We start from the raw sequence: 9,060 nt of genomic DNA, 5'->3' as shown, positions 1-9,060 counted from the left end.
CGACATATAAACACTTTAGAGAAGTAAATGTTACATGATTAGATAATGAAATATTGGTTAATTCAAAGTAACAATTCATAGAGATCAATATGTAAACATTACACAAGATCAATACATTTTGGTGTTTGTCTGACTTCCTTGCAGAGGGTACATGGAAGAGAGGCTCCCCTGACAGATTCTCTTAATGCCCTGTTTGGGATCAATGAGGATACAATTCTTCAGGCCCTGGGTGATCAATCTAGCTCTTCTGGCTTACCTGGATTGGCCAGATCTGTTGTCAGAGATGTTGTGAGTCAGGTGAGCCATGCAAGCCACTGAAAAGATGATATCTGTTATCTCTGCCAAGCTACAATGATTTGGTCACTGGACAGGTTGTGCCTCAAGCAAAGACCACTCCATCTAAGGAGGACAGGGACATTGAGGCTTGCCTTACACCATTGTCAGGAGAGATCATGGCTGTCATGGTTGACTCAGGCGAATGCCAGGAAAGAGCAAGGAACAATGAATGTGTTCGTGACATCACACACAAATATGTATTTTGGCATTACGGGATTGTGTTGGTGGTCTTAATCTGCAAAAAATCTCTGACAGCGATTGTATACTCTGGCAACATGTTGAGGCAAAACAATCTCATACTTTCACCTTCTGCTTGGATCTCCTTTAATGTCAACCATTGAGAAACTCTCTAGTGTTGACCTGAAGTCAGAAGCCTCAATATCAAGAGGTTCTTCTGAGACTTCAAACAAGAGCTTCCAATGTGGTGCTTCCATTTCTGACTTAAAACTTTACTCAAATCAAATCAAATGTTATTTGTTACATACACATGGTTAGCAGATGTTAATGCGAGTGTAGCGAAATGCTTGTGCTTCTAGTTCCGACAATGCAGTAATAACCAACAAGTAATCTAACCTAACAATTCCACAACTCCTACCTTATATACACAAGTGTAAAGGGATAAAGAATATGTACATAAAGATATATGAATGAGTGATGGTACAGAACGGCATAGGCAAGATGCAGTAGATGGTATCGAGTACAGTATATACATATGAGATGAGTAATCTAGGGTATGTAAACATAAAAGTGGAATAGTTTAAAGTGGCTAGTGATACATGTATTACATAAAGATGGCAAGATGCAGTAGATGATATAGAGTACAGTATATACATATATATATGAGATGAGTAATGTAGGGTATGTAAACATTATATTAAGTGGCATTGTTTAAAGTGGCTAGTGACACATTTTTTACCTCAATTTCCATCAATTTCCATTATTAAAGTGAGCTGGAGTTGACTCAGTATGTTGGCAGCACCCACTCAATGTTAGTGGTGGCTGTTTAACAGTCTGGTGGCCTTGAGATAGAAGCTGTTTTTCAGTCTCTCAGGTCCCTGCTTTGATGCACCTGTACTGACCTCGCCTTCTGGATGATAGCGGGGTGAACAGGCAGTGGCTCGGGTGGTTGTTGTCCTTGATGATCTTTATGGCCTCCCTGTGACATCGGGTGGTGTAGGTGTCCAAGAGGGCAGGTATTTTGCCCCCGGTGATGCGTTGTGCAGACCTCACTACTCTCTGGAGAGCCTTACGGTTGTGGGCGGAGCAGTTGCCGTACCAGGCGGTGATACAGCCCGACAGGATGCTCTCGATTGTGCATCTGTAGAAGTTTGTGAGTGCTTTTGGTGACAAGCCAAATTTCTTCAGCCTCCTGAGGTTGAAGAGGCGCTGCTGCGCCTTCTTCACAACGCTGTCTGTGTGGGTGGACCAATTCAGTTTGTCCGTGATGTGTACGCCGAGGAACTTAAAACTTACTACCCTCTCCATTACTGTCCCGTCGATGTGGATAGGGGGGTACTCCCTCTGCTGTTTCCTGAAGTCCACGATCATCTCCTTTGTTTTGTTGACGTTGAGTGTGAGGTTATTTTCCTGACACCACACTCCGAGGGCCCTCACCTCCTCGTCGTTGTTGGTAATCAAGCCTACCACTGTAGTGTCATCCGCAAACTGTTTGATTGAGTTGGAGGCATGCATGGCCACGCAGTCGTGGTTGAACAGGGAGTACAGGAGAGGGCTTAGAATGCACCCTTGTGGGGCCCCAGTGATGTGGTTCAGCGGGGTGGAGATGTTGTTACCTACCCTCACCACCTGGGTAGCACAGACTATTTATCACCACCCGCTGAAAAACCTGAGAGTTTTTCAGTCAGCATCCGCAATTGGATCTGAAAACCACTGTTGCATCGATGCCTACAAGCCAAGAAAAGCATCATACAAATCTTGGATACCATCCAAGGGGACAGGTCTTGGATACCATCCAAGAGGACAGGTCTTGGATACCATCCAAGAGGACAGGTCTTGGACACCATCCAAGAGGACAGGTCTTGGACACCATCCAAGAGGACAGGTCTTGGACACCATCCAGAGGACAGGTCTTGGACACCATCCAAGAGGACAGGTCTTGGACACCATCCAAGAGGACAGGTCTTGGATACCATCCAAGGGGACAGGTCTTGGATACCATCCAAGGGGACAGGTCTTGGATCCCATCCAAGAGGACAGGTCTTGGATACCATCCAAGAGGACAGGTCTTAGACACCATCCAAGAGGACAGGTCTTGGACACCATCCAAGAGGACAGGTCCAAGAGGACCTCAGGGGAGCTGGTACGACTCCATGACATTGCGGGAACGGTGCTGGTAAGTGTGGAGCTAGTTCGCAATGAGGACAATAAAGAGGGGGATTGGCAAGAGCCTCAAAGGCGTTCATCTCATTTATCTACAGTGTCAAAGGCCTCAAGGTTGCAGAAATTTTACAATACCCCCATACTCCCAGGAACTCCAATATCAACTGAGTTGCTGGACAATAACTTTCCTGGATAATCGTTAGAAGCACATGTATTGAGTGGCCAAAGAAAAACCATGAATGACGTGGTGAGCATTATCATTGAAAATCCTGAAGTGCAGCAGCAGATTCCTTCTCCAGACTCTGATCTAACAGGGCTGGAAGAACTTATCTCAAAGGAGAAGATTCATATATTGTATCATGACATTGTGAATCAACTTGAGAGCCTCATTCGGGGGCAGAACAGCATCTGACTTATCAAATCGGTGGCATTCGACTGTTTAACTGCACAAGGAGAGAAAACCAAGCGGGGAAGCCCTTCTCCTCCAAACTCATCTAATGTTCACTGAGCAGTCAGTGAAGCGACTGCTGCTTCCTTTGATGTTCCATCCAGAGCATCAAGCCACCGAAGCTCAAGTTCCACTACTTCTCAAGTGACTGTCCTAGATGGTAGTAGCTCTCTGGTGTCTGGCAGATTCACGATGATACTAAGAAAATGTTCACAAGGGCAACCTGTCACCTAGTAATGGACAACGTATCTGGTGCCTCTAGTGCCACAATGGAGGCGGAACATCATGGAAAAGTGACTCTCCCAGCTGAAATTTGACCAGTTAAAGTGGCCGACAACATCCATAACAGAGAGGCATCTGTCTTAGCCACTGGATTTGAGGAGGCCCGGAGTGATTCCAATTCTTCTCAGGCTGTGAGGCAAAGGGAGGTTCAAATTCCTCCCAAATATCACCAAGTTCAGAATAACCTCAAGGTAGGCCTACACCAGAAATGTTCCTGGTTTGAGTTTCATTATGAAGTATTGTTGTAAGTTGTATTAGGTAGTAATAAAGGTAGGCCTATTTGTTATCTTGCTACACAGTATGAACATGTAACAAACTTCATACTTGTCTCGTTTTCAATGAACAACCCTTTGAATTGCTGTTGTAAAAGTTATGGGGTTTTAAGAATGTCCTTTGTGATTAATTAACATTTTCTTTCTTTTGCATCAAGCGGGGCAACAAAAATTAAGTCCAGCCCTCCAAGGAAGCACAGGACAAGATTAAGGTTCCCCATGAGGAGGAGCATTGCATAAGTAAGTCTGTCAGCTAATCTATAATGTTATTGCAGTTCTATAGTTGCCATGACACCCTAGTAGCAGCTGAAGTACCTGATCATTTTCTCTTCTCTCTCTTGCACTCCCCATAGTGCCGAAAGCGGGAAATTATTCCATCCACCTCTCAACCCTAGGAGAAGAAACAAAAACCCTCCATCTTTGTCAGGATGTACTCAACCATAAACAAAGGCCTTTGCAACTCCTTCAAAGGTTCATCCATCAAGTAACAATTGTATCAACAAGAATCCCGGGAAACATATTCCAGTTTGTGTTAGCGAAACAATCCTGTAGCTTAGTATCTGCTTCATTCTTCACTTCCATATTGAGCACGTCACTGGTACTTCCTGTTTGAGTTTTTGCTTATAAGCAGGAATATGGTCAGATTTGCCAAATGGAGATTTCCCAAATCGAGGGAGAACTTTATATGCATCTCTATGCGTGGACTAAAGGTGATCTAAAGTTTTATATTAAAGTCTGTATTAAAGTCACCAGCCATTAGGAGTGCTACCTCTGGGTGTGCTGCCTCTATCAATAGGTCTGTCACCTCCGACTCATTGAAGTAGTCCTCATCCAAATTGAGGGTAGGGATAGTTGTTCTGCTGTCCAGAAACTCTTTTCGGTCATAGGAAACGATGGCGGAAACATTATGTACAAAAAAAAGTTCAGATGAGTGCAAAAAAATGCACAAAATAGCACAATTGGTCAGGAGCCCATAAAACGTCTGCCATTACAAACATGAATAGGCTATTAGGCTACCGGTAGCAAGGCTATAGTATAGGCTAATGTCCAAGGTGCTCATGGAACACCCTTCAATCGTCAGCCTCAGCTGGTTGCTGCCCAGATTCAAGCTTCCTTCATGATGATTCAATCGTCCTTCATGATGATGAGTTACTGTCTGGCAGAGAAGGCGAAAGGAAGTAGGGATGCACTGAAGTGTTAGCCTACTGTAGTAACTGAAATTTGGCCACTGACTGTAGGCCTATAACTCTCACATGTATAGGAGTGGATAAATGTGATTTCTTTCTTTCAGCATCTTGAGAGAACGCAAATCAAAGTTAGGGAGCATGAAAAAGTGATGTCTTTGTCAGCGACATACAAGCAGACGTACTGAAATCTTATCATATTAATGTTGGATCATTTTCACAATTTTTAATTTCCTTGAAACCGGTCAAACTGATATAATTTGGAAATTTTGCAGGGGAAATCTTTCCACTGTTTTAGAGTTAGGCTATTTTAGGCATTTTCTCCCCGGTCCATACCCAACTTCGCTCAGGGAACAGAAAACTTGAACAATGTCACGATTAGGCTTATTATTGATGCATTCATTCTATCGATTTATTACATGGTTCTAGTAAGCACTATTTTTTGTGTCTTCTAGGGCAACAAGTAACGACAGAAGACGTAACGCTACATCAGTGGAGGCTGGTGGGGGGAGCTATAGGAGGACGGGCTCATTGTAATGGCTGGAATGGAATAAATGCAACAGAGTCGAACATGTGGTTTCCATATGTATGATGTGTTTGATACTGTTCCATTTATTCCATTCCAGCCATTACAATGAGCCTGTCCTCCTATAGCTGCTCCCACCAGCCTCCTCTGAGCTACATGTAGGCTTATCTAATTATAGACAAGTTGGGTAACACATAGCCTACCAGATGTCGGAAATTTATGCAGAAAAATATATAAAATATGGGTGAAAGTATTAGGCCGAGTTGACTGTCAGGGACCGTGACGTGCATGGAAGGCAGTGGACATCAATCAATTCAGGCTACAAGTATGCCTAATGAAAATCGCTGAATGTCATTACACTTTTCATGTTTTAATAGACGTCTCTTTACATTCATCAAATGGCGTGTGCACAGTGCACTGTTTTAGATGCTGGAATCATTATAGGGTGGATCGAACGTGCGCAGACAAGCCTACTTTTCAAAGTGATTTGTTTGACAATCAGATAAAAACATCATGCCTGGTTGTGTTCGTGCCACATTAAAAGGTAATATATTTGTACATTATGCTCATTAAAAAAAATCTCATAGGAGGCTCTACACCCCTGTCAAAAAATTGTTCCGCCATCCCTGCTGTCCAGCTGTTAAATCAAATTTAAAGCCAATTCTGAAAATGCGATCCAGAAGCTTCATATGGAGGGTGTGACGCAATTGCGGAGCCTCCCGAGGCTTGAAAGGAGGCCAAATGAGCTGCATAGTCAATCCAACATCTGCATTGATCATGCAGCATTTAGGGCATTCATATGTCTTGCGCTTATAGGAGCAGTGCAGAGCTGTTGAGCAGAGCTGTTGTGAAGGAAGTTGTCAAAGAAGTGAGTTTGTGTTTATACAGGACCTCCCACTCGCACCTACCGCCACACAGTCTTCTCAATGCTGAGCTATACAGAGCTATATGGAGCCCTCCACATTGTTACAAAAGTTGAGAGGCACACAGCAATGTGGTACAGAGCTTGATTTGGCCTCTGCATGCCTCCTGAGGCTACGCAATTGCATACGAAGCCTCAGACCATATTATGGATCAAGCATGAATTGGCTTTAGAAGGTGCTGCATGGCCAATCTGTGTCTGCATTGGCCGTGCAGCATTTATGGTGATATGGCCTCTGCAGAAGTCAGAACATTCATACTTCTTGAGCTTCGCAGAGCAGCGCAGAGCGGTTGTGAAGGAAGTTGTCAAAGAAGTGAATATGTGTTTATACAGGACCTACCGCCCCCAATCATGTCAATGTGGAGCTATACGAAGCCCTCCACATTGTTACAACATTTGAGAGGCGCACAGCGAAGTGGTACGGAGCTTGTTTTGGCCTCTGCATGTCTCCGGAGGCTCCGCAGTTGTGGCACACCCTCCAAAGGAAGCCTCAGACCACATTTTCAGATCAAGCATAAATTGGCTTTTACAATGTGGAGGGCTCCACATATCTCCATATAGCTCCACATTGACATGATTGGTTGACGGTAAGTGTACATCCTGTATAAACACAAACTCATCTTTTTGACAACTTACTTGACAACAAACATGGAGAACTTTGATGAAAGGCTATAAGAACAAGTCCCCAAATAAAAAAAACATTGTTATGATACCTCGTGTTGGGTTTTCAAAGACATGAATATGAGGGTTCTGGGGATATATGCTGTAAAGAGGTCAATGCAATGCAGACCATAGGGGATAGAAGGATTGGCGCACATTCAACAAATCTGATCTAACAAATGAATATTTGTCTAATCCGTCATTATTGATGTTTTGTAACAGGCCCACAATATGGTTACTAAAATCCGATTTGACTATATTTGGCTGTTTTTGCTGCGTAACATTTAGAATTTTTGAAAACATGACTGCTAAATGCTAACTCCCATTCATATAAACTGGTAGCATTGCTAGCATACAGAAATTAGTGGTGGGTCTAACGGTTTTTAACTGTAATGCAGTTGATTGATGACGATGACATAAACATGTATTGGGAATGACATCCATACAAGCATTATACTCCAAATTTGACCTGAACATAGTGTGAAATAGACATATAAACAATAGCCTAATTGTAGGTTCATTTTGCTGGAAGGTAATGGGGAGAATTGGGACGGAGATGCAGCTTGGAAAAAGGTGCAGTCTTTTTACTTTATGCTATCTTGTCTGAGCTCCTATGTCAAGCACTGGGAAACGGACTCCAACATCTCAGAAGAGGTATGGTCTTGTCTTTTCGTTTAGCCAGTTGCTTGTAATTAGCTGGATGGCTATAGAGATTAGCCCTGAATCACTAGAGTGGTGCAGTGCAGACCAATTTATTGGATGCATATGGCAGCTTCCCGAAGCGCAAGAAGTATGAATATTCTGACTTTCGCAAAGGCCACATCACAGTAAACGCTGTACAGCCACTGCAGACATCAGATCGACCATGCAGAGCATTTTACTGCAGCCAAAAGTCACCTGCATCCATGTGTGATGCACTGAAAAGGGGTCTATAGCACAGAGTTTCTAAACCCAGAGATGCAACATCGTGAGACTTCCAAGAACGCTTGTGAAAGAGACCAAATAGACCAAGCCAGGGTTTAGGGTTTGAGAAGTCAAAGAGAATTAAAAAAGTACTCCTTAGTTCTACATTTTCTCAAAATCTAAAGGCACAACCTAAATTCGAGCAAATGTCTTAAGTAGTTGAACATGTTATTACTCCAACCTTGTGAAAGTGACAAACTGACACATTATCATTTTCATCAAAAACAACTTTATATCAAAGGAGTGCCTTTGACATGACGGCCTGGATATGCACAGTAGGGCGCAAGATGACCGTTAGACCCGATGATGTGCTTCTACACATGAGCTTAGTTAGACAATGTCCACATTACATCTCCTACAAGTGTAATCTGAGATTTATATTGGAGAAGCAGTTTTATCTTCATACTGTACTGTCTTTGTCTACAGACTTTCGATCAGCGTTCTCCATGTTTGTTGTCAAGGAAGTTGTCAAGGAAGTAAGTTTGTGTTTATACAGGATGTACCGCCCCCAACTACCGTCAACCAATCATGTCAATGCAGAGCAATATGGAGCCTTCCACATTGTAAAAGCCAATTTATGCTTGGTTTGGAGGTTCCATAACAGGTTGTGACAACACTTCCTTGACAACTTGCTTCAGAACAGCTCTGCTCTGCTCCATGAAGTGCAAGAAGTAGGAATACCCTAACTTCTGCAGAGGCTGTATCACAGTAAAAGATGTTCAATCAGACATCTGCAGTGACTGTACAGCATTTGCTGTGGTGTGGCCTCAGCATTCATACTTGTGCTTTGCAGAGCAGAACTGTTGTGAAGGAAGTTGTCTTGGAAGTGAGTGTGTGTTTATACAGGACCTCCCACCTCCATCTACCTTCAACCAATCATGTTAATGTGGAGCTATATGGAGCCCTCCACATTGTTGCAAAATTTGTGACTCATGGCAATGTGGTATGGAGCTCGATTTTGGCCCCTGCAAGCCTCTGGAGGCTCCACAATTATGTCACACCCTCCATATGGAGCCTCTGGCCCACATTTTCAGATCAAGCATAAATTGGCATTATAGATCATCAGATCATTGCACTGGCCTTGCTCTGGCGTGCTGACCCTCGTGAAGTCGTGAAGTGGTACATCA

The sequence above is a fragment of the Oncorhynchus kisutch genome, linkage group LG27 (assembly GCF_002021735.2).
Source record: "Oncorhynchus kisutch isolate 150728-3 linkage group LG27, Okis_V2, whole genome shotgun sequence".
Taxonomy (NCBI): domain Eukaryota; kingdom Metazoa; phylum Chordata; class Actinopteri; order Salmoniformes; family Salmonidae; genus Oncorhynchus; species Oncorhynchus kisutch.
Note: the sequence above shows the minus strand (reverse complement) of the source record.